We start from the raw sequence: 27097 nt of genomic DNA on the forward strand, positions 1-27097 counted from the left end.
TCCAGAGCCTGCTCTGCCATTCCACCATGGTTGATTTATTATCCTTCACAATCTCATTTTCATACCTTCTCTCCGTAACCTTTGTCGACCTGACAAATCAAAAACCAATCAACCTCCACTTCAAATATACCCAATAGCTTGGCCTCCACACTCGTCTGTGGCAATGAATTCCATAAACTCACAACCTTCCGGCTAAAGAAATTCCTCCTCATCTCTTCTAAAGAAATGTTCTTATATTCTGAGGCTGCAGGTTGCATTTTCACTCTCTGACCCCAAATTTTAAGGCCTTTTTTTCTGTTTAATCTTATATGTTAATTCACAATTTTCGAGGCCATCTTTCTCTCGCTCCTTTAAAAACATACAGTATATGTATGCTATTATATACTATCCTGAAATTCAAATTTTATTGCAGACATTCACAGTAAATACAAAGAAAAAAAACAAGCAAAATAATAATAAATGAGCAATAAGTATAGAACATGAGATGAAGAGCTCTTGAAAGTGAGCCCAAAGATTGTGGGAGCAGTTCAGTATTGGGGTGTTGGAAGTAATCCCTTAGGATCAAGAGCAATAAGTTACTGATGACACTTTTTTTTAGTTTGAGGCTGAAATGTGACTTTTGCAATAAGGTTGAACGGTCACTGGTCACTCCATTTCCAGGGCAGCAATGACGAAGCCAAAATAAAAAAAAACAAGTGTTGAATTTTCATTTTAGGTCAAATTAGGCTATCTGTGTACTAACCTCTTGGATACAGGAAGTAGTAATTACTCAAGATATTTCATGCACTTATTGATCACTTCCTTAGAGTGTATCCTGGAAGACCAAGATATAAACCAGCTCTGTGCAGTTTAACCAACTTGAATTGTGATCCATGTACACATTCTGCAGATACTAGAAATCCACAATTCCTCCAGCATTTTGAGTGTGTTACTGTGTTTTATGTGCCATGCTGATACACTTCATGCATAAAAATGTTTGCCTACTTCTCTAATTCTGATGCTGCAGCTTGCTTCCTGTTCTTGTTAGTTATCAGTCAATCAACAAATTTGACTGGTGCATGTGTCAGTGCAAATGTCCACACCATTGTATTCATTGCTCATTAATGAAGCAGTCCATTCATTTGTCAAATGATTTTGCTAATTGGCACCGATAAATTGGTACAGAGATTAGCAAGTTAATTTATTATTGTCATGTATGGAGGTATGGTGGAAAAGATTTTTTTCAATGCCACCCCGACAGATCAATTCATCACAGCAGTACATTGCTGTACTACAAGGGAAAGCAATAACAATAAAATATTACAACACAAACAGGGATCTCACTTACAAATTAGCTTATTTTGTCACATGTACATTGAAAAAAGTAAAATGCATCATTTGTGTCAAATCAGATCAGCAATAATCACCTCAAGGAAATGTGAAGATGGTTAAAATTGGATTGGGTCATTCTTTCCCTATCCATCAAAATGACAGGCTACAAAGAATAGCATATGTTCCATGTATCCTTTAGTTTGGAGTGCTTGTCTTTGTATTTTTCTTACAATATTTTATAATTTATTCACTACCAGCACCATTTCTTCTGCAGATTGAGATACTTGTATCATTCATTTTGGTTTTGCTGCACATGAAGCTGCTCTTTGAATGAAACCTTCACAATCATCAGCCAGCATTTTGTCACAAGTACGATTTCAAAGCTCAAAGTAAATTTATTATTAAAGCACATAAATGTCACCATATACAACCCCAAGATTCATTTTATTGTAGGCATTTACAGTAATTTCAAAGAGAAAAAATAACAAACTAGGAATACATAAACAAACAGTAAACATCGAGAACATGAGATGAAGAATCCTCGGAAGTGAGGCTATAGTTTGTAGGTTCAGCATTGGGTAAGTGAAGTTGAATGAAGTTCATCCCTCTGGTTCAAGAGCCTAATGCTTGAGACCTAAACCTGGCAGTGTGGATCCTGAAACTCCTGTGCCTCCTCCTCTGATGGCAGCAGCGAGAAGAGAGTATGGTCTGGATGGTGGGGTCCTTATTTCAGTGCCATGTTTCAACTCCTCCTTTTATCCCTCTCTTAATTCTGCCTCCAATTTGAATGTTTCAATTGCAATGCTTTATTAGCTTCTCCCTAGCAGATTTAACACAAGTGTTCTGTTGTTGACCTGATTTCCCACATGGCATCAAGATCCAATTTAGTGCAGTGATATTTATAAATGGCACACTTTAAATAACTCTATTTCAGCACATTCTTTGCAGTTAGTTTCATTTTGATAACTTACCAAAGTCATTGCACAAGTACATGTATGCACAGTCATTAACTTATTTGCAGAAGCATCAGAGGTACATTGCATCAGATACACAACATTCACCAGAAAAACAAATTAGATAAATGATGCACAATTTAATAAGAAAGAATGCAATTAGAACAAAAATAAAGTCTAACATGTGTACAAAGTGTTTATAGCTCTCCTGAGGAAGTGATTAAGGTTGTGCTGCTTTGCTTATGAACTGCATGGTTGAAGGAATGTAACTGTTCTTGAACCTGGTGGTGTGGGACTCCAGGCTTCTGTACTTTCTGCCCGATGGTAGCTGTGAGAAGATGGCATGGCCCAAAAGGTGGGAATCTTTGATGATGGATGTTGCCTTCTTCAGCCAGTGCCTCCTGTAGAGACCTCCAGTGGGGCGGGGGGGGGGGGATGTACCCATGATATATTGAGCTGAGTTCACTACTCTTTGCAGCTTCTTTCCTTGCAATTTGGAAGCCCCACCAGACCACAATGCAACCAGTCAGAATATTCCCAACAGCATATCTGTAGAAGTTTTTCCAGAGTATTCAGTGACAAGCCAAACTTCCCTAACCTTCTGAGAAAATGCTGGGTCATCTTCCTTGTGATTCCATTTACAGTATGTGCTGGGCTCAGGACAGATATCTGATATGTTAACACCCAGGCATATGTATCTACTTTCTCGTAGTGGGTTGCTTACAAAGCTAGACGGAGTTAAACACCTTCTCAAAAATCACTTGGAATCAAAGCTTTCTTCTGGGTTTTTAATAAGAAAACTTGGAGAAAAGGCATTGCTGTTTCAAGGGCAAATAAAGAGTGGATGGAGGTGGATTTCTTTCTACTCTGTGTGCTTCAAATCTGAATTAATCTGCGCAAGAAATTATTTAATAGTTTACGAACAGGAAGTGATGTTTGTACAAAACAAACAGCACCTCTAGAATACACCCCTGCCTGACATCCACGTCAACTTAACGACCAAACCTAAACTCAAATGATCGTTTCATTATGTCTTTAGCAACTAGTCTTGAAACAGTCTTATTGAAGTCTTTAATCATTCTTGCTTCAAAAATATTGTCTTTGATGAAGTACTTGCTGATGAGCAGACAGGGTGCTCACCCAAAATGACGAATGAGTTGCCCTGAAGTAGGTGGTGCTTTCTTAATACGTCCTCCAACTCACAGTAGACCCTTGGAGTCAAGAAAGGGACAAAGTTTACTAGGGAACCTTTGGATTGGGAGAAGTTCCTGCTTTGTGATGTACTGCAGGGGTCCTCAACCTTTTTAGCACCACAGACAAGTTTAATATTAACAATATTCTTGCAGACCAGCCAACCATCGGGGGGTGGGGGTGGGGGCAGGTTGTTCAAGTAGGGTTAAACTCACCTCAACATGGCTTTTACAGTTAGGGTTGCCAACTTTCTCACTCCCACATAAGGGACAATAGTAGCAGTCAAATCCCAGGACACTTAACCCCAGGAAAGACTACCATGACCATGAAGCCTTGCGTGGGCACCTGCGTGCGCATGCGTGTACATGCCGATTTTCCCCCCCACAAATCAGTTTTGCCTTCATCTTCCCGACTCTACTGTACATACATTATTTCTACTTTATATAGGCTGTGTATTTATATCATTCCTGCTTTTACTATATGTTAGTGTTATTTTAGGTTTTATGTGTTATTTGGTATGATTTGTTAGGTTATTTTTTTGGGTCTGGGAACGCTCAAAAATTTTTCCCATATAAATTAATGGTAATTGCTTCTTCGCTTCATGCCATTTCGACACGAAAGGTTTCATAGGAATGCTCTACCTTGGCGGGGGAAATAGGGACAAACTAATTTAACCCAATATACGGGATGTCCCGGCAAATATGGGACAGTTGGCAACCCTATGTTCAAGTTCAACAGTGCGTGACAGGGAATGAGGAAAGGTGCAGCTGACTCATATGGTTTCCTCATGGCCCGGTAGCACATGCTTTGCGGTCCAGTGGTTGGGGACCGCTGATGTACTGCATACACCTGCCTTGGACCACGGAGGATTCTAACCTTTGCCCAATCCAATTAATCTGCACTGAGAGATTGTTTACAAATGTGCTACGCATTGCCAAGGTGGTCTTTGGTTTCTGCTAGAATCTTCTCTTTCATATAGATATTGCTCTCACAGGGTCTGAAATGACTTTGGTGCCCATCTCCAGAACATTAGCCTCAAAATACATTGACAGTGGGCTGATGAGCATGATTGAGGCAGACTTCACCCACTATAACCCAATCCAGGTCCAGTAGTTGGGCATAAGGCGCATCGTGCTGACCACTGCACTGTTCGTGTACCTTATGCGCACAGATAAGTGCCTCTGCCAAGCAGCAGAATAGTCAAGTGGGGGGGGGGGCGCGGCAGGGGTCTTGTCAGCTATAAGATGTGAACAATTGTGTGCAGCTTCAGGAGCTGGGATTTCATTTCTGTTTTTCGGAATATGGTCTTAGTCAATGATAGTTGGCAGGGGTAAGCCGACTTCCCCTCCTATTGACTCTGCAAAAAAAAACACAATTGGCTCTGCTTCCGGTAATTTCTGATGTTCCAGAACATACTTTTAGAACATATAGGGAAGTAGCTACATTGATGGATACTCAACTGGTTCCCCTCCATGCTGTGCTGAAGCTGTGCTGGAACTGGTAGTAGCCCAAAGTGCTGCTGTATTTACTGCTGTATCTGTGTCTAATTTTCCTGAAGTGTCAATAGGGTCTTGGCTCAGTTCCCTGGAGCCACTGCTGCTTACTGCACCGTGTATCTATCCGTGTTCAAAGTACATTTATTGTCTAAGTATGTATACAATATGCAACCTTGAGATGTGTCTCCTTACAGGCAGTCACAAGACAAAGAAACCTTGTGGCGTCAAACACCCCAAAAACAGTGCAAACAATAAAATTAAGCAAATAACATTCAGAACTGAAGTTCATGAAAGTGAGTACACAGTCACAAAGACAGTCATCACTACAGCTGTCTTAGGAGCCCATCAATTACAGGTCACATCTTCAGTTCAGCACAGAGACAAGTAAACCTCGCAGAGCAGCGAGTTAAACACCAACTCGTCCCTTGCCTCCAGCTTGACACCCTGACCTTTTCAATCTGACCCGGCGCTTAAATGAGCTAAGCCTCTGGTCATTCCTTGCTCTCGAACCTGGGCCCTGTCACTTTGATACACTCTTGGGGTCTGGGACCAGCACTTTGATTTGCCCCATACCCTATCTTTCCAATTCAATCTGGTGCTTAAGTTGGTCAAACCTCAGGTCATTCCTTGTTCTCGGACCCGGGCCTGGGCCCTTGCCACATCAAATCACCTCCAAGTCTGCTCGAGCAATAGTTAAACATTGGCTCATTCCTTGCTCCCTGGCCCAGGCCCCACTGCCTCATTTCCGCTCGCGCACACCACAGTGCAACCATCCTGGATCTTCAAGAATTTAATTCACACTATAAAACATGTCAGGTCGTACAGGCGGTTCAAAAGCTCAACTCAAAAAGGGAAGTTACAGGCTACTGATTTTAGCAACCATATCCTGGAAAAAGTATGATTAATACAGCAATTTATAATTTTGTTTCTTTTTTGCTTGCTACCAGCAAATTGCCGTGCTTCACAAGCACAATCTCAAACTGTTCTGCAATATTTTGATACTGCTTCTCCAGTTCTCCTTGCTACCCTCCCCATATTCTCAATGACTATCCAGGTGACTGCCTTGTCCACAATCGAACTGACTATTCTGGCCGGACTTAGTGTCTCACTCAAACTATTGTCCAATGGTGATTTATCACCACAGCCTGGTGCAGCAAGTGAGGGTTAAGCAGTTGGTTCTGTGGTAGCTTCCACTGAAAGGTGGGCCACTGTTGCACTTGGTGCATTGTTCAGTACTTGTTTGCTCTTAGAAACACATAAATGTTTAATAAGTTGGGTGACCTTAAGCATTTCTCAGTTTCTACCTTAGACGAGGGTTCATCTTTCTTTGGGTTTGAATCTGAAGCAGAGCATGCAAGTTCAGGGGGAGGATTGGGAAAAAATTTAGTGTGAAGCATGACAGAAAGCTGGTTCTTATCTTTGCCTGCTGCTTTGATTTCATCCTCTGCTGAGCAATTTGTGGACAGTTCAATGAGAGGAGGGTTGATACTGGACCAAGTGCTGGGTAATGAGCCTAGCCAAGGTGACTGACCACAACTCCTCAACTTTCAGGATAGCTATAAAGATATATAAGATCCTTGGAGAGTTTTAAACTGGAGTAGGGCAAATTATGAGGGCATTAGGCAGGAACGAATAAGCGTTAATTGGGAACACCTTTTCTTTAGCAAGTCCACATCAGACGAGAAGAGGGTGTTTAAAGATCAATTACACAGAGTACAGGAAAGGTACTGTATGTTCCTGTTAGAAGGAAAGACGGGTGGAAAAATAAGAGAACCTTGGGTGTACAGCGAGTTGATGAATTCAACTAAGGATAATATGTAAAACTTTGGAAATTAGGATCAAATGACGCACATGCAGAGTAAAAAGAAGCCAGAAAAGAACTAAAGAAGGGATTAGGAAAGCCAGGAGGGGCCATGAAAAGTCCTTGGCAAATAGGGTTAAGGCAATTCCCAAGACCTTCTATACATATTGTCACGTAACCCGTGACGGGATAAAGATCCAGCAGAAATGGAAAACACTTTGAAGTCCAGTATTGCTATTAACTAATGGTACTTATTAGTAACTACGCAATACAGTAACATAAATGCAGATATATCAAACAGGTTAACAATGATTATCTAAGTGTGGAAATATATGAAAACCAAGCTTCTTCATGTCTAGGGGTATATAGAAAGTCTTATGATGATGAGTAAAGTTCAGTTCAGTTCATGGTATTTAGTTGAGTAGTGATGGAGAGAGAGAGAGAGGGAGGCAGGGAGAGATTTGAGTCTTCAGGTGAGCTGACCCCGTCAATCTTCCCGTTGTCCTCCGAAATCCTTTAGAAGTCACCGACTATGACCACAGCAAAGGGGGCCGTTCTTCTGTGGTGGAATTATCAATGCAAGCAAGGGTCGAACACAAAAATAACTCCCCACTGGTCACGCCCTTTTCACACTGTGAGAGCCACTGATCGATCCTCCAAAACCCACCTTTTCTGTGGACACAACAAAGCTCATTCAGTATCCAAAACCATGTGTCTGTAGGTCTAGCAGCTGACCTTCTATTTATCTCACCATGCTGAATACCAACTGTCCATCAAGCAGCTCCTCCCTTCTCTCTCTGTAAGAACTTGGAAGCTGCTAGTGTCCTTGCAAAAGTGTAAACATGCTGCGAAAAACTATAACACCATCTCAAAGCAGTCTTTGCCTCTCTCTTTTTAACATGGTGTCTGTGTTCCACAACTCTCTCTTTAAAAAGCACAGTTCATAGGGGTAATTCAGAACCCCATCACAATATATCTAGAGCAGGAGGGTAACTAGGAAGAGGGTGGGACCACTCAAGAATAAGCGGTGGGGGGGGCAGGGAAACGGCATTTGCTTGGATGCAAAGAATGCTAGTGAGGTACTTAATGAGTACTCTGCTTCCATATTTACCAAGGAACAGGATATGGAGGACCCAGGAGATCAGTGCTGAGTGTATAAATATGTTAGAGGTCAAGTAGGAGGAAGTGTTGGGCTTCGTTATGAGTATTAAGGTGAACGCCCCCAAGGCCCGATGGGATCTACCCCAGGTTATTGAAGGAGGGAAGAGACTAGACTGCTGGGCCCTTGACCAGTATCTTCATGCCCCCTCTAGCCCCAGGTGAGGTCCTGGAGGACTGGTGAGTGGCTAATGTTGTACCTGTATTTAAGGGAACAAGAGAAAATACTGGAAACTAGACAGGTGAGTCTCATGTCAGCTGTAGGGAAATTACTGGAGAAAATTTTTAGGAATAGGCTATATGAGAATTCAGAAACTCATGGTCTAATTAGGGAGATACCTTACCAACTTGTTTGAGTTTTTTGACAGGATGATGAGACAGATTAATGAGGGTATGACAGTGGATATTGTCTATATGGATTTTAGTAAGGTGTTTGAGAAAGTTCCACATGGGAGGTAATCCACTGTTCTATGTTCGAGGGCTTACACAAATGGTCAGCTCTTCAACAGGAATTCTGCAGATGCTGGAAATTCAAGCAACACACATCAAAGTTGCTGGTGAACGCAGCAGGCCAAGCAGCATCTGTAGGAAGACACCTCCCCCCCCTTCTAGATCTTTCTGTCTCTGTCTCTGGAGACAGCTTATCCACTGATGTCTACTATAAGCCTACTGACTCTCACAGCTATCTGGACTATTCCTCTTCTCACCCTGTCTCTTGCAAAAACGCCATCCCCTTCTCGCAATTCCTCCGTCTCCGCCGCATCTGCTCTCAGGATGAGGCTTTTCATTCTAGGACGAGGGAGATGTCTTCCTTTTTTAAAGAAAGGGGCTTCCCTTCCTCCACTATCAACTCTGCTCTTAAACGCATCTCCCCCATTTCACGTACATCTGCTCTCACTCCATCCTCCCGCCACCCCACTAGGAATAGGGTTCCCCTGGTCCTCACCTACCACCCCACCAGCCTCCGGGTCCAACATATTATTCTCCGTAACTTCCGCCACTTCCAACGGGATCCCACCACTGAGCACATCTTTCCCTCCCCGCCTCTCTCTGCATTCCGCAGGGATTGCTCCCTACACAACTCCCTTGTCCATTCATCCCCCCATCCCTCCCCACTGATCTCCCTCCTGGCACTTATCCGTGTAAGCGGAACAAGTGCTACACATGCCCTTACACTTCCTCCCTTACCACCATTCAGGGCCCCAAACAGTCCTTCCAGGTGAGGCAACACTTCACCTGTGAGTCGACTGGGGTGATATACTGCGTCCGGTGCTCCCGATGTGGCCTTTTATATATTGGCGAGGCCCGACGCAGACTGGGAGACCGCTTTGCTGAACATCTACACTCTGTCCGCCAGAGAAAGTAGGATCTCCCAGTGGCCACACATTCCACATCCCATTCCCATTCTGACATGTCTATCCACTGCCTCCTCTACTGTAAAGATGAAGCCACACTCAGGTTGGAACAACAACACCTTATATTCCGTCTGGGTAGCCTCCAACCTGATGGCATGAACATTGACTTCTCTAACTTCTGCTAAGGCCCCACCTCCCCCTCGTACCCCATCTGTTACTCATTTTTATGCACACATTCTTTCTCACACTCTCCTTTTTCTTCCTCTGTCCCTCTGAATATACCTCTTGCCCATCCTCTGGGTTCCCCCCCCACTTGTCTTTCTTCCCAGACCTCCTGTCCCATGATCCTCTCGTATCCCCTTTTGCCTATCACCTGTCCGGCTCTTGGCTCTATCCCTCCCCCTCCTGTTTTCTCCTATCATTTTGGATCTCCCCCTCCAACTTTCAAATCCCTTACTCACTCTTCCTTCAGTTAGTCCTGACGAAGGGTCTCGGCCTGAAACGTTGACTGCACCTCTTCCTACAGATGCTGCTTCGCCTGCTGCATTCACCAGCAACTTTGATGTGTGTTGGTCAGCTCTTCAGTCACCTTTCCAGAGAAATGACCACCACTGCCTAAGTCAACTGTTGCTTCAAACTGTTGATTCTGCTTAGGCAGCCTCAGTTTTGTGCTCCTCCTTGAGTGGACTTAATGTAGCTTCTACAAGAGCTTTCAATTTTATGCGTACCATGCTCTGCTCTCATTCTTGCCGCTTCAGTTCTGGCACACGCTCTTGCTGCAGCTATGGTGATCATGGTTTTGCTTGAGCATCATGATGCTGCAATTGATGCAACACATTCAGACCAGACTTCCAGAGCTCATCAATTGATGTTGCTTGGGTCAGAGGCTGACATTGTAGCTCATTGTGTTCAAATATGTCTCCAGTCTCCAGGAGATGCCTTTGAAAGAATGTGGGAGAAGGCTGTAGTACCTGACCACCCACGTGGTCACGGGTTGAAGACAGAAACTCCTTACAGGTTGCTAATGCTGTAGTAGGATCATGCTAACCACTGCGCTAGGTGCACCCCTGAATATAGCCCAAGCATTTTACTGTGCGTTTAAATTAACCATTTTGTCCAGTCATCTGTCACTTAAAAAAAAGAGGCTGCAGCCAGTGGGTTTCATAATCTGAACAGGATGTTCTGTTCTTTGTATACAAACTAAACCTTTTCAAAGATGCTGTGAAGTGTTGCCAGACACAAAATATTATACTGTTATATAAAGGAAACAAAGTTCAAGCAAAAGTAATATTCCACTGATTTATTTCATCTGACCCTTTTTTGACAAACTTATGTGGAGCTGCTATCATTTTAAGTTTGGATCATTTGTAAAACTGACTTCCTAAATTTTTGATTTCAATTGTGTTTATATGAAAGCATTTATTTTTGAAAGGTTACCAGGTACCTGTATGATCTATACAGTTGTGACCTTAGTCAACAAGATGAACCTGGCACTGATCTCTTCCTAGTTTGTGATCATGAGGTCCATGAATGAATCCTGTTCTCCATCTCTTCCTTTGAGAGAGCATTGATTTTAAGGAATCATACCTTTATTTTGTCTAAAAACAGACAATCCTGATGACTAACTCTTGCTATTAGTTTGAGACCCAAGGTGAGCTATTACTAACCACAAAAATCAGAATTTCCCAGTAACTATTTTAATTCTAATCCCCATTCCGACATGTCAGTTCACGGCCTCCTCCACTGCTACGATGAAACCACTCTCATGTTGGAGTATCATCTCATATCCTGTTTGGGTAGTCTTCAACCCTAATGGCAAGAACATTAATTTCTCCAACATCCGGTAATTTTCTCCCATCCCCTCTCCCTCAATTCCCCACTGACACCTCTCTTACCTCTTCTCTTCACCTGTCTTTCACCTCCTCTGGAGTACCTCCTCCTTTCCTTTCTCAATGATCCACTGTCAGATTCCAGCCTTCTTTCTTCACCCCCTCTCCCCACACACCTGGCTTCACCTATCACCTTCCAGCTTGTACTCCTCCCCCTCCACCTTCCTCTCCAGTCCTGATGAAAGGCCTCAGACTGAAAAGCCAATTGTTTATTAATTTTCATAGATGCTGCCTGACCTGCTGAGTTCCTCCAGCATTTTGTGTGTTGCTGTGACCTGACTGGCTTTAGTAAACATTTGAATGACCTAACTTTGTGGCACTTCTTAAACCTGATGTTAAATCAGATTTAAAAAGGACAAAAATCCTGCCATGAAAATCATCACCAAAATCACTGTATAGGATTGATCTCACAGAACAGTAGAAAACAGAAATGGCTGTTCTCATTAACAGTTATGGTTTCGACTACATTAATAAATAACCTAAGACACCCAAATTCTGCTTCACTGTTGGGGGAGAAAACTGAGTTACACCATTATAATTACATATTTCAGGTACACAGACTGACTTACAGTTAATGGAAAACTTCTGACATGATGTCACTGTTGGAACACAAGAAATGCAGCAACCTATTTATACACCACACATCAAAGTTGCTGGTGAATGCAGCAGGCCAGGCAGCATCTCTAGGAAGAGGTACAGTCGACGTTTTGGGCCGAGACCTTTCGTCAGGACTAACTGAAGGAAGAGCTAGTAAGAGAATTGAAAGCGAGAGAGGGAGGGGGAGATCCAAAATGATAGGAGACAGGAGGGGGAGGGATGGAGCCAAGAGCTGGACGGGGTGATTGGCAAAAGGAATATGAGAGAATCATGGGACAGGAGGTCCAGGAGAAGGAAAAGGGGGAGGGGAGGAAAAACCCAGGGGATGGGCAAGGGGTATAGTGAGAGGAGAGAGGGAGAGAGGGAGAGAGGGAGAGAGGGAGAGAGGGAGAGAGAGGGAGAGAGGGAGACGAGGGAGAGAGGGAGAGAGGAGAGAGGGAGAGAGGGAGAGAGGAGAGAGGGAGAGAGGGAGAGAGGGAGAGAGGGAGAGAGGGAGAGAGGGAGAGAGGGAGAGAGGGAGAGAGGGAGAGAGGGAGAGAGGGAGAGAGGGGAGAGAGGGAGAGAGGGAGAGAGGGAGAGAGGGAGAGAGGAGAGAGGAGAGAGGGAGAGAGGGAGAGAGGGAGAGAGGGAGAGAGGGAGAGAGGGAGAGAGGGAGAGAGGAGAGAGGGAGAGAGGGAGAGAGGGAGAGAGGGAGAGAGGGAGAGAGGGAGAGAGGGAGAGAAAGAAAAAAGAAAGAATGTGTGTATAGAAATAAATAACGGATGGGGTACGAGGGGGAGGTGGGGCATTAGCGGAAGTTAGAGAAGTCAATGTTGATTCCTCCAACCTGAGTACGGCTTCATCTTTACAGTAGAGGAGGCCGTGGATAGACATATCAGAATGGGAATGGGATTGTGGAATTAAAATGTGCGGCCACTGGGAGATCCTGCTTTCTCTGGCGGACAGAGCGGTAGGTGTTCAGCAAAACAATCTCCCAGTCTGCGTCAGGTCTCACCAATATATAGAAGGCCACATTGGGAGCACCTGACGCAGTATATCACCCCAGCCGACTCATGAGTGAAGTGTCACCTCACCTGAAAGGACTGTCTGGGGCCCTGAATGGTGGTAAGCGAGGAAGTGTAAGGGCATGTGTAGCACTTGTTCCACTTAAAAGTCTAAGTGCCAGGAGGGAGATCAGTGGGGAGGGATGGGGGGGACGAATTGACAAGGGAGTCGGGTAGGGAGCGATCCCTGCGCAAAGCAGGGGGGGGGGGGGGAGGGAAAGATGTGCTTAGTGGTGGGATCCCGTTGGAGGTGGCAGAAGTTATGGAGTATAATATGTTGGACCCAGAGGCTGGTGGGGTGGTAGGTGAGGACCAGGGGAACCCTATTCCTAGTGGGGTGGTGGGAGGATGGAGTGAGAGCAGATGTGCGTGAAATGGGGGAGATGCATTTGAGAGCAGAGTTGATGGTGGAGGAAGGGAAGCCCCTTTCTTTAAAAAAGGACATCCCCCTCGTTCTGGAATGAAAAGCCTCATCCTGAGAGCAGATGCGGCGGAGATGGAGGAATTGCGAGAAGGGGATGGCATTTTTGCAAGAGACAGGGTGAGAAGAGGAATAGTCCAGATAGCATCCCTCCCCCTCCTGTCTTCTCCTATCATTTTAAATCTCCCCCTCCCCCTTTCAGATCTCCTACTAGCTCTTCCTTCAGTTAGTCCTGACGAAGGGTCTCGGCCCAAAACGTCGACTGTACCTCTTCCTAGAGATGCTGCCTGGCCTGCTGCGTTCACCAGCAACTTTGATGTGTGGTGCTTGAATTTCCAGCATCTGCAGAACTCGTCGTGTTTGTGAATCTATTTATACACAAGCTCTCACAGCCATGTGATGATGGCAACCAAATAACAACTTATTTTAGAAACAAACACTCAGTGAGGGACATTACATGAAATAGCAGGGAACTTCTACAACCTGCAAAAATGAAAAAAAAAAATCCTTAAAAAAAAATTACAGGCACTTGAGAGAACAGCCAGGTCTTGATTTAAACACTGATCTAAACGATCTCTCCCCCCCCCCAGTAGTGCAGAATTCTCTCTGTATTGCAGCTAGATTTTTGTGCTGGAATTATTGAATTTGCATTTACATTTGTAGTTACAAAAACAGATTTACAGCTTTTACAACAAAGGACATAAAACTTATAGTCTTCTCAGATTGTGTGAAACTCGGGTTTCAAAACAACTGGAATAACTAAATTCCCTGTTGAACCCTGTAGAATTTTCTCAATTTCTAAATGTAATCAGATCTTCACGCAAGTCATAAAACTCGATAAAGAGAATCCAATTAAATAAACAACACAAAGCATTATTTATTTATTGGAAAAAAGATCCAATATTACATGCATTTGCTGGAGAAAGCGTGTGAACCTCTGGGATAATGTCTACAACATTGATTGGAGGTGTGGATTGTAGAGATGCCCTGCCCTATGAAGAAAAGACACACAGAGTCAGATTATTGACAAACTGCTCTTCTCAAGAATGATCTGTTTATGTACATCATGCCTCGATCAAAACATTTTTTCGGGGGACTTTAGAAGAATTGTAGAGGTACATTAGGCTGGAAAAGGCTACAAAAGCATTTCTAAAGATCTCAGTGTTCATCAGTGCACAGTAAAGGAAATAGTCTACAAATGGAGGAAACTCAGTACTGCTGCAACTCTTCCCAGGAGTGGGCATCCTGTAAAGATCACACCAAGCGCATAATGTACTATGCTGAAGGATGTGAAAAAGAACCCAAGGGTAACAGCAAAAGAGCTGCAGAAGTCTCTTGAACTTGCTAAAGTCTCTGTTCGTGTGTCCACTATATTAAAAAAAACACTGAAAGATAATGTTGTCATGGAAGGACACCAGAGGTAACAACCACTACTCTCCAAAAAAACACATTGCTGAACATCTCAAGTTTGCAAAAGACCACCTGGATGTTTTACAATGCCTCTGAAACAATGTTCCGTGGACAGATGAGACAAAAGTTGAACTTTTTGGCAGAAATGCACATTGCTAAGTTTGGAGGAAAAAGGGCACTGCACACCAACACCAAAATCTCATCCCAACTGTGAAGCATGGTAGAAGGAGCATCATGGTTTGGGGTTGCTTTGATGCCTCAGGCCCTGGACAGTTTCAATTGTTGAGGGAACAATGAATTCATCAGTTTCAAGACATTTTACAGGGTAGCAGTCCATCACATGAAGGTGAATGGAAGTTGGATAATGCAACAAGACAATGATCTGAAAGACAAGAGTAAATCAATAACAGAATGGTTTAAAAAGAAGAAAATTTGTGTTTTAGAATGGCTGGGTCCAAGTCCTGACCTTAATCCTAGAGAAATATTGTGGAAGGGCCAGAAGCAAGCAGTTAATGCAAAGAAGCCACCAACATCCCAGAGTTATAGCAGTTTTGTAAGGAGGAATGGCTTAAAATTCCTCCAAGCCAGTGTGCAGGACTGATCAATGGTTACCGGAAATGTTTGGTTGAAGTTATTGCTGTACAGGGGGGTTACACCAGTTACCGAAAGCAAAGGTTTGCATACTTTTTCCTACAAATACAGGTAATATTGGATTATTTTTCTCAATGAATAAACAAGCAAATATAATATTTTTGTGTTATTTATTTAATTAGGTTTTCTTTATTTAGTTTTAGGACTTATGTGAGGATCTGATTTTAATCCAGAAGGATAAGACAAAGGAACACATACCAATCCTCAGAGGGATCAGAAGTGGAGAGAGTGAACAGTTTCAAATTCTTGGGTGTCAAGATCTCTGAGGATCTAACTTGGCCCCAACATACCAATGTAGTTATAAAGAAGGCAAGACAGTGGCTATACTTTATTAGGAGTTTGAAGAGATTGGTGTATCAACAAGTACACTCAAAAACTTCTATAGATGTACCACAGAGAGCACTCTGACGGGCTGCATCACTGTCTGGTATGGGGGCGGGGTGCTGCTGCACAGGACTGAAAGAAGCTGCAGAGGATTGTAAATTTAGTCGGCTCCACCTTGGGTACTGGCCTACAAAGTGCCCAGGACATCTTTAGGGAGCAGTTTCTCAGAAAGGCAGCGTCCACTATTAAGGACTCCAGCACCCAGGGCATGCCCTTTTCTCACTGTTACCATAAGGTAGGAGGTACAGAAGCCTAAAGGCACACACTCAGCGATTCAGGAACAGCTTCTTCCCCTCTGCCATCCGATTCCTAAATGGACATTGAATCTTTAGATACTACCTCACTTTTTAAAAAATATATAGTGTTTCTGTTTTCTGCATGATTTTGAATCTATTCAATATACGTATACTGTATAAAGTATAGTGAATAAGATTTATTTAGTATTATTTTATTTTTTTCTTCTATATTATGTATTGCATTGAACTGCTGGCACTAAGTTAACAACTTTCACATTCCATGCCAGTGATAATAAATCTGATTCTGATTCATTTTAGGTCATGTATATGCAGAAATAGAGAAAATTCTACAGGATTCACAGACTTTCGAGCACCACTGTATATGCTCTGTCAACACCTTCAGCACAATATCTACATGCCCACCTAAACATTAAAGATTAGCTTGTCACACGTGCATCGAAACATGCAGTGAAATGCATTATTTGCAGCGTACAGAATGTGTTGACTGCACCTGCTCGTTTCTTTTAAACTCTCTTTCACTCTCTACAGTCTAATGTCTTCTTGCACTGTATTTGTCATTGATATCAAGATCCTCAGACTGTGTTGGTCATTGATACAAATGATGCACTTCACTCTATGTTTTGATGTATGTGCGACAAATAAAGTTAATCTTTAGCTTTCTTAAATCTTTGCCATGGTATTGCAGGGGCTCAATTTCAGCTATGCCATCACAGCTTTCCTCCTGACAATGCCAAGGGGACAGCCTTGAGATTCCCAATGACCATGGACAGAACTGCTGGCACTGGAAACCTCCAAATTGGAACAGAAATGGAGAACAGTAGAGGTGAACTCGGTATGACCCAAGGACTGTAAATGCTGCACTGCGGTACCGGAACCACAGTTGTGACTGCCTTACAATGGGTGAAAGAGAAACACAGCCAAATACAACAGAGCTTGACAAAAGTTGGAAAAGGCTCAACCTCACCCATCCTCCTCAGGAATTGTTGGGATGCAGAAAATTGAAAGGCATTGAAGGATATCAATTTCAAAGTACATTTCTATTAACTTTTAGCAAGTTCTAAATAAATAGAATGAGCCTTGAATAATCCAAGTATGAGAAGCTAAATATTTGTAAAGAAACTCTTAAATTCTGTACACCTGCGGCCAATGACTACCAAAGTACATCTGTGTTGAAGAGACTTATAATGAAACATTTGTATGTTAGATTGCACTAAGGGAATCGGAAGCACCTATGGAAGATTCAGATTCACATTTGAACAAATCGTGAATAAGTCTGAGCGAAGAGCATAGAACAGGCCTTTTTGGCCCTATGACCATCCACCATCCTCAGGAATTGCTGGGACACAGAAAATTGAAAGGCATTGAAGGAAGTAGTCCAGTGATGTCAAGAAAATAACCTCTCCCTCAATGTTGCATAAACAAAGGAGCTGATTGTGGATTACAGGAGGAATGGAGACGGGCTAACCCCTATTGACATCAATGGATCTGGGGTTGAGAGGGTAAACAGCTTTACGTTCCTTGGCATCCACATCATCGAGGAACTTGTGTGGACTGTACATAACAAGCTGTGTGGTGAAAAAGGCACAACAACACCTCTTTCACCTCAGATGGTTGAGGAAGTTTGGTATGGGCCCCCAAATCCTAAGAACTTTCTGCAGGGCCACAATTGAGAGCGTCCAGACTGGCTGCATCACTGCCTGATATGGGAACTGTAACTCCCTTAATCGCAGGATTCTGCAGAGAGTGGTGCGGACAGCCCAGTGCATCTGTAGTTGTGAACTTCCCATGATTCAGGACATTTGCAAGGGCAAGTGTGAAAAAAGAGCCGATTATTGGGAACCTGAGTCACCCCAACCACAATCTATTCCAACTGCTACCATATAGTAAACGGTATCGCAGCATAAAAGCCAGGACCAACAGGCTCTGGGACAGTTTCTTCCACCAGGCCACCAGACTGATTAACTCGTGCTGATTTGAGTGTATTTCTATGTTACATTGACTGTTCTATTTATTATAAATTACTATGATCGCACATTTAGACAGAGATGTAACACAAAGGTTTTTTACACCTCATGTATGTGAGGGATGTAAGAAGTCAATTCAATTCATCCCAACGATTTAATACTGGTCTAACAATATGACAATTTACAATGACCAATAATCCTACCACCCGGTATGTCTTTGCACTGCAGGAGGAAACACACGTGTTCTCGGGGAGGACGTACAAACTCCTTACTCTGCCACCCAAGCTGTAATAGCATCATTCTAACCGCTCTGCTACTGAGGCACCTAATTATCCTCCAAATAAACAGAAATCTCGAGATATACAGCTCAGCTCACAAATCTGCTGAAGTGGTAGCACCTGATTCCTAACTTAAAAAACAGCTTCTTTTCCCACTCTTATCAAGTTATTTAATCATCCTAAAAAAATTTCTAATTCTGCCTCGGACTATATTACCCTCAATTATGCTTTTTTATTATGTTGTGTATGCATAATTTATGTTTAAGTTTACATAAATTATGCAATGCTTGCAATGTACTGTGCTAATCTCTGAGAATTGTCACCTTGTCATGCTTTAAGATCCTAAGAGCAATGACATCTGCAGCTTAGCTTCTGGTGTGGTCAATTATGGCAGCAAGGTCTAGGCAGGGGAATGTTCCAGACAAAGAGGGACCCAACTAAGATTTCAATGATGGAGCTGGCAGAAGATGATGACACATCACAACCAGAGGAAGGCTGCAGCAGTGAAGCGTCCCCAGTTGTCTTCCATGCCACTGGAGCCTGATCCCAATCTGTCAAGGACCATGTGGTGCCTGCCCATGCATCAGCCTCCCCATGTTAAACAAAGTGACACACAGGTGTTTTTTATTGAGGGAATAACCCATTAGAAGACCATCATATACTCGACTGATGGCACGACTACCAATGTGGTAATGCTGCAGAAAGTTAACTTTTATGGCATTATTACTCTGGGTGTATATGTCCGTAGCAATTTGTAATTCAAAAGGAAACAGTAGAATTTTTTTTTCCATGGTCAACTTATTGAAGGCAATTTGTTGATATCAGAGGTAGCAATCTAAACATATGTTACCAAGAAACATGGCACAGTTGTTATTCAGCAAAAGCATGAACTAACTAGCCACTCAGGTGCGAACTATGCACCCACACAACTAAACATGCAGAATATAGTTGTAAATCAGGAAATGAAAGGAAAGAACACACAAAACTTCTAATCATTTGGGATTCAGGAGTTATGGAATTATATGAATATAACAGGCATCAATTCAAACAAGAACCAGTCTACAATTCTAGATTCACTTTCAAGGATTTACAACTCATATTCTCAATACTGTAATTGTAATTGTGTCCAGGGCCCACCGAGATGTTAACACTGAGGAATTTAAAGTTGCTGACCCTCTTCAATGCTGTTTTTCTGATGAGTGACTCATGAACCTCTGGTTTCATCCTCCTGAAGTCAATAATCAGCTCCTTGGTTTTGCTGATATTGAATAAGAGGTTGTTATGGCACCACTTGGCCAGATTTTCAATCATGCTCTTCTACATGTTGATTTGTCACCACCTTTGATTAAGCCTACGACAGTGGTGTCATCGGCAAATTCGACCATGGCATCGGAGTTGTGCGTAGCCACAGTCATAACTAATTGTTTACAACAGCACTGTAAGCAAACTGTACTGTCTACAGAGGACAGATTATTCAGAGCTATGGTTAAAGAACAGCTACTTCTGTTCTTGAACCAACCACAAAAATCGAATCACTATAGTTTAGCAATGCTCTGACCACTGATCACTTTGCACTGAAATACTGTGGTTTTGTTATAACTGTCCCTTCTTGCAAAAATTGTTTGTTTTTCTTGTGAATGCTACTTATCTGATGTTATATGCCTGTGATGTTTCTGCAAGTTTTTCATCGCACCTGTGCATATGATAATAAATTCGACTTTAAACTGACATGATGAAGCATTTGCGTTTGTACCACATTAAGACAATAGGGTATGTAAATTAGCCTACATCAAGCCAAGCATCAGATACCTTTAGCTGAGTTATTTTGCATTATTTTGATATGCATCAAGGTGCTTCACAACCGGCACGACTCAGATTTGTTTTGTCTTTCAGTAATGGGGATACTTGTGCACTCAGCCCTTAAACCACTATTCTTGGGTGTCTGCATTCTGTGCTCAAACATTTTTAGTGAACTACTTTATCCCAAAGGTGACTGAACATTCCTTAGTGTTCAAAAGGTAGGTCAGTGGAACTGTTTTGTCAACTCAAATGCCACTGCATTATACACAAAATGCAGGAGGACCAGAAGGCAGGCAGGGGAACTTGGAAGCTGAACGTAAAGCTGCTGACCCCAGAGAACATCGAGGAACTGGAGAGGGAGTACACAGGTTGGAGAACCTTGAAAGCCTTCTTTGTTTCCCCGGTTCACTGGTGGGAAGCCACCAAGGAGAACATTAAGAGGTTCTTCATCCGCAAGGGTATCCAGAAGGCAAGGCAGGAGCAGAGGGAACTGCGTAAACTCCAGACAGAGTTGCAGCAACTTCTCCTTCTGCAGTCGAAGGGGGTGGATGTCAGGGAGGAATTGCGAGAGGTGAAGGGCCGGTAAGCCCTGCACCTCGCCGCCGAATCCTCCAAGATCATCTTCCGATCAAGGGTCCAAACCGTGGAGCAGGACGAGACGTGCTCACGCTTCTTCTTCCAAAAGGTGCACAGGGGGAGCTCTGTGATCCACAACCTTAAGGAAGAGGACGGCTCAGTTGCGTCCTCGCAGACTGACATACTGAGGATCTGCAAGTCCTTCTATGCCGGTCTGTACGACAAAAAGGCCACAGAATCCACAGCCACCCGCAACTTCCTGTCATCTATCACGCAGGTCTTAGACGACGGCAAGCGGGAGAGTCTGGATCAGCCACTGACCCTGGACGAGCTGACAGGCTCCATCCGTTCCTTTGGGTCGGGTAAGACTCCCGGAAGCGACGGCTTACCAGCTGAGTTGTACTCGGCTCTGTGGAACTGGATGGGCCCAGACCTGCTGGAAGTGTACAACGCTATGCTTCTGGCCGGCAGTATGTCTGAGTCCATGAGGAAGGGCATCATCAACCTCATCTACAAGCAGAAGGGGGAAAGGGAGGGCATTAGAAATTGGAGACCCATCTCTCTCCTGAATGTGGATTACAAGATCCTGTCCAAGGCGATCGCCAACAGAGCCAAGTCTGCTCTGGGACAGGTGATCCACCCAGATCAAACCTGTGCTGTACCGGGCAGGAAGATCTCAGACAGCCTCGCGCTGCTGAGGGACACTATCGCCTACGTGCAGGACAGGGGGGTGGACGCCTGCCTGGTCAGCTTGGACCAAGAGAAAGCCTTCGACAGGATATCGCACACGTACATGGCGGACGTGCTCTCCAAAATGGGATTTGGGGAGGGAATCCGGAATTGGATTAGACTGCTCTACACAGACATCCGTAGTGCAGTCCAGGTCAACGGGTGGGAAACAGACAGCTTCCCCATCAGGTCTGGAGTCAGGCAGGGCTGTCCCCTCTCCCCTCTCTTGTTTGTCTGCTGCATAGAACCCTCTGCGGAAGCCATCAGGAGGGATGAGGGCATAAGAGGGGTGACGCTGCCAGGCAGTGGAGGGATCCAAGAAAATACCTCCCTGGACATGGATGACGTCGCCGTCTTCTGCTCTGATCCGAGGTCAGTTCGCAGGTTGATTGGCACCTGCGAACAGTTTGAGCTAGCGCCGGGGGCCAGGGTCAACCGCACGAAGAGCGAAGCCATGCTCTTCGGCAACTGGCCCGACCGATCCAGCGTCCCCTTCACCATCAGGTCTGACCACGTGAAGGTGTTGGGGATCTGGTTCGGAGGGGCTGAGGCGTGCAACAAGAACTGGCAGGAGCGGACTGCCAAGGTGAAACAGAAACTGGGACTGTGGGGAGGGCGCTCCCTGTCGATAACAGGCAAGAACCTGGTCATCAGGTGTGAGGTGCTCTCAGGGCTGCTGTACTTGGCGCAGGTCTGGCCTGTCCCCCGCTCCTACAGCTCGGAAATCACCCGGGCTGTCTTCAGATTCGTCTGGGGATCCAAGATGGAGCGGGTGAGACGGACCGTCATGCACAAGTCCCTGGACAACGGGGGCAAGAACGTCCCCAATGTCGCCCTCACCCTGATGGCCAGCTTCGTATGTGGCTGCATCAGGTTGTGTGTAGAACCCAAGCATGAGGGCACCAAGTACCACTATGTGCCCAGGTTCTACCTGTCGCCCTGGCTACGAAGGATGGGTCTGGCCCCACTCCTGCGCAATGCCCCAGTCAGCTGGTCGTTGCTGGCATACCTGTCCTACGTAGCAAAGTTCTTCCAGGAGAACGCCTTTGACCACAGGGCCATCAGGCAGTGGTCGGCACGAAGTGTCCTGCAGGCACTGCAGGAGAAGGACGTGATGAACACAGTGGGGTGGTTCCCTAAGCAGACTGTCCAGTTCATCTGGCAAAATGCCTCATCGCCAGATCTCACCAACAGGCACCAAGACCTCGCCTGGCTGGCGGTGAGAGGGGCCCTCCCAGTCAGAGCCCTCTTGTACGCCCGGAACGTTGTCTCCGCACCCCACTGCCCATGGGAGGACTGCAGTGAGGAGGAGTCTGTGACCCACCTCTTTGCACACTGCCAGTTCGCAAAGAGGGTGTGGATGAGGATGGACGGGCTAGTGTCACGTTTTATCCCCAGCAGCTGTGTAACAGAGGACTCTCTGATCTACGGGCTGTTCCCGGGGATGCACACGGAGACCAACATCCGGTGCTGCTGGCAGATCATCAACTCGGTGAAAGACGCTCTTTGGTCTGCCCGAAACTTGATGATCTACCAGCACACGGAGATGTCCGTGGGAGAATGCTGCCGACTGGCACATTCTCGGCTGCAGGAGTACGTGCTGAAGGACGCACTGAAACTCGGTGCAGCCACTGCAAGGGCCCGGTGGAGAAGGACCACAGTATAGGTTTCTCCACCCGTGGGAGTGGGAGGGGTCGGTGGGCGGGGAGTATACCCCTCAACAATGGTATGGTAAGCTGAACTACTGGAGTGCCACGTGGGTGGCTATAAATACGGATATGTACTGACTATAATGGAAACGTATGTAAAGGATGAAAAGTTATTGAATGGTTTATTGTATATATTTATTTTTGAATAAAGTATATTTTGAAATAAAAAAAAATGCAGGAGCAACTCAGGCCAGGCAGCATCTATGGAAAAAAAGGGCTGAGACCCTTCAGCAGGACTGGAGAAAAAAGTTGATGAGTAGATTTAAAGGTGGGGGAGGGGAGAGAGAGAAACACAAGGTGATAGGTGAAACCTGGAGGGGGAGGGATGAAGTAAGTATCTGGGAAGTTGATTGGTGAAAGAGATGCAGGGCTGGAGAAGGGGGAGTCTAATAGGTGGGGATAGAAGGCCATGGAAGAAAGAAAAGGGGAAGAAGTATCAGAGGGAGGCAATAGGCAGGTTAAGGAGATAAGGTGAGAAAAGGAAAATGTGATGGGGACTGGTCAAGGAGGGGGCGGGAAGCCATCACCAGAATTTCGAGAAATCGATGTTCATGTCATCCGGTTGGAGGCTACCCAGACAGAATACAAGGTTCTGTTTCTCCAACCTGAGCATGGCCTCATTGTGACAGCAGAGGCAAGTGCTCCGGTTTCCTCTCACACTTCAAAGATTTACAGGTTAGAATTAGTAACTGTCAGCATACTATGTGGGACCGGAAACATGGTGACACTTGTGGGCTGCCCTGAGGATATTCTTGGACAGTGTTGTTTATTCATGCAAAGCAACGCACTTCGCTTTGACGTATATGTGACAAATAAAGTAAATCTTTAAAAGAAGTGAACTACTACAGAAATAATTCTAAGTTGTTCCCCAAGCACTACAGATTTTGGGTACATTTGTTTTGCAGTGGATTTAGAGAGATTGGGAGAATGAGCAAAGAAGTGGCACATGGAATATTGTGTAGGGAAGTTTATAGTCTTGCATTTTGAAAGAAGGAATTAAGCCATCGACTATTTTTAAATGGGGAGAAAAAGTGAGGTGCAAAAGGACTCGGGAGTCCTTGCGCAGGGTTCCGTAAAGGTTAACTTACAGGTTGAATTGGTGGCGAGGAAGGTAAATGTAATGTTAGCATTCATTTCAAGAGGACCGGGATACAAGAGCAAGGATATAATGCTGAGGCTTTACAAGGCATTGGTCAGACTGCACTTGCCCCTTATCTAAGAAAAGTGCTAGTGTTGGAGAGGAGCCAGAGAACGTTCACAAGAATAATTCTAGGATTAAAAAGGTTAACGAATGAGGAGTATTTGATGGCTCTGGGCTTGTACTCACTGGAATTTAGAAGAATGAGAGAGCAATCTCACTGAAACCTATTGAAGACTGAAAGGCCTAGATGAAGTGGATATGGAGAGGATGTTTCCTGTAGTGGTCCTATTCTAGGACCAGAGAACAAAGTAGATGAGCGTCAATTTAGAACAGAGGTGAGGAGGAATCTCCTTAACCAAGGGGTGATGAACACGTGGAAGTTACTGCCACGGGTGGCTGCAGAAACCAAGTCATTGAGTGTATTTAAAATGGCTCTTGATTAATCAGGGTATCAAAGGTTCTCCGGAGAAGGCAGGAGAATGGTGTTGAGGGGGGGGGATGATAAATCAGCCATGATGAAATGGTGGGAGCATGTTGTGGCGTGGATGAAATTACCGGAGAGAGAGTCACTGGCAGATACAAAGCAGCTTCTTTATTCGACACAACAAGGTACAGCAGGCATCTTAGCGGATGGAGACGCTTTCCGCAAAAGGTCTGCTAGCTAAATGTGGGCTCGATATTTATATGCTAAACACAAAGGCAATCGCTTCTTAAAAAGTTACAGACAATGCTTCCTTCTGAAGTTACATACAAACATCACACCTTCGGATTTCATCCTTTCCTTCTGACGCCAACATGTCTGGATTGGTATCCATAGCCTTTAGTTTAATCCACAATACATTTATTTGGAACAAAGAAATACAATAGAATCAATGAATAGCTACACAAAGTCTGATAAAGAACTGATGTACAAAAGACAAACTGTGAAAATACAAAAATATAATAAATAATACTGAGAATAAGTTGCAGTCCTTGAAATTGAGTACCAGAGGTTGTGGAAACACTTGAGATTTGACAATTGACTGCAATTACATTTTATTGATGTGCTTGATAATCAACCCAGTAAGATACCTTTCAGATAATATTATTAAAACAGAGTTGGTTTTGCACCTACAGTGAGGTTCCAATTGATTTGATATAACTTAATTTATCATTTGAAGGAACACATTTGTTTTCTATGTCTATCCTTATTTACAATGGATTTTGTCACTACAATAGAGTTCTCGCCAATCCCAGTGTTCTCTCCATTGACATGGAAATTTACATACTCATAGTCATACTTTATTGATCCCGGAGGAAATTGGTTTTCGTTACAGTTGTGCCATAAATAATTAAATAGTAATAAAACCATAAATAATTAAATAGTAATATGTAGATTATGCCAGGAAATAAGTCCAGGACCAGCCTATTGCCTCAGGGTGTCTGACCCTCCAAGGGAGGAGCTGTAAAGTTTGATGGCCACAGGCAGGAATGACTTCCTATGACGCTCTGTGTTGCATTTCGGTGGAATGAGTCTCCGGCTGAATGTACTCCTGTGCCCAACCAGTACATTATGTAGTGGATGGGAGACATTGTTCAAGATGGCATGCAACTTGGACAGCATCCTCTTTTCAGACACCACCGTCAGAGTCCAGTTCCATCCCCACAACATCACTGGCCTTACGAATGAGTTTGTTGATTCTGTTGGCATCTGCTACCCTCAGCCTGCTGCCCCAGCACACAACAGCAAACACGATTGCACTGGCCACCACAGACTCGTAGAACATCCTCAGCACCATCCGGCAGATGTTAAAGGACCTCAGTCTCCTAAGGAAATAGAGACAGCTCTGACTCTTCTTGTAGACAGCCTCAGTGTTCTTTGACCAGTCCAGTTTATTGTCAATTCGTATCCACAGGTATTTGTAATCCTCCACCATGTCCACACTGACCCCCGGATGGAAACAGGGGTCACTGGTACCTTTGCTCTCCTCAGGTCTACCACCAGCTCCTTAGTCTTTTTCACATTAAGCTGCAGATAATTCTGCTCACATCATGTGACAAAGTTTCCTACCATAGCCCTGTACTCAGTCTCATCTCCCCTGCTGATGCATCCAACTATGGCAGAGTCATCAGAAAACTTCTGAAGATGACAAGACTCTATGCAGTAGTTGAAGCCCGAGGTGTAAATGGTGAAGAGAAAGGGAGACAAGACAGCTCCTGCAGCTCATCATCACCTCCCTAAATTGACAAGTTTTCAAATTTATATCTCGCTCAGATATGAGTTAATTCTTTCTTACTTTTTGAAGTTCAAGACATAAATCACTCAAATTGTGAATTCTATTCTTCCTACAGATCTTAACATATGGAATCAGCAAACACCACAGACCTCTTCCTTTTGAATACAGGCTTATGGTTTGCACATGCCCACAGTGCCAATCACATCTGCAGCTTTCTCCAGTTTGCCAAATTAATGACAACATGGACCACACAGGAAGGGGGCGATTCCAACACAAAATGTCAAAACTCAGTTTATAGAACACTACAGCACAGAAATAGGCCCTTTATCCCATCAAGTCCGTTACAAAGTATTAACACATTAAGTCCCATCAATCTGTACTCAGACCATAACCCTTCATACTCCTCCCATCTATGTACCTATACAAATTTCTCTTAAATGTTGAAATGTAACCCACATCCACCACTGCATTGGTAGCTTTTTCCATGGAGGGCAAGACTGCCGTTTTCCTGCATGATTTTTCAGTATGCTTGTACCTTGGCAAAATTCTCAAATCGTTTAGTATATAAATACACAAACAAGCACCACACATATTCCCTATATGCACACACATAAAAACACACAAACTCATGAAACATCAGCTGAAGTGGACCAGAAAACCTGCTTCTGAGATTCCTATCATTATTGTTGTAATTTGGCATGTACACTGATTCTATAGTTGCATCACAAACGTGAGAAAATCTGCAGATGCTGGAAATCCAAAGTAAC

General features: G+C 44.1%; 1 protein-coding gene across 4 annotated transcripts in view; it reads right to left on the minus strand.

Moving 5' to 3' along the window:
• The window catches only part of fbxo9 (F-box protein 9), a 121610-nt gene that overhangs the window by 92170 nt on the left and 2343 nt on the right, over positions 1 to 27097 (minus strand). The window lies entirely within an intron of this gene.

This window comes from Mobula birostris, chromosome 2, assembly GCF_030028105.1.
Source record: "Mobula birostris isolate sMobBir1 chromosome 2, sMobBir1.hap1, whole genome shotgun sequence".
Classification (NCBI taxonomy): Eukaryota; Metazoa; Chordata; class Chondrichthyes; order Myliobatiformes; family Myliobatidae; genus Mobula; species Mobula birostris.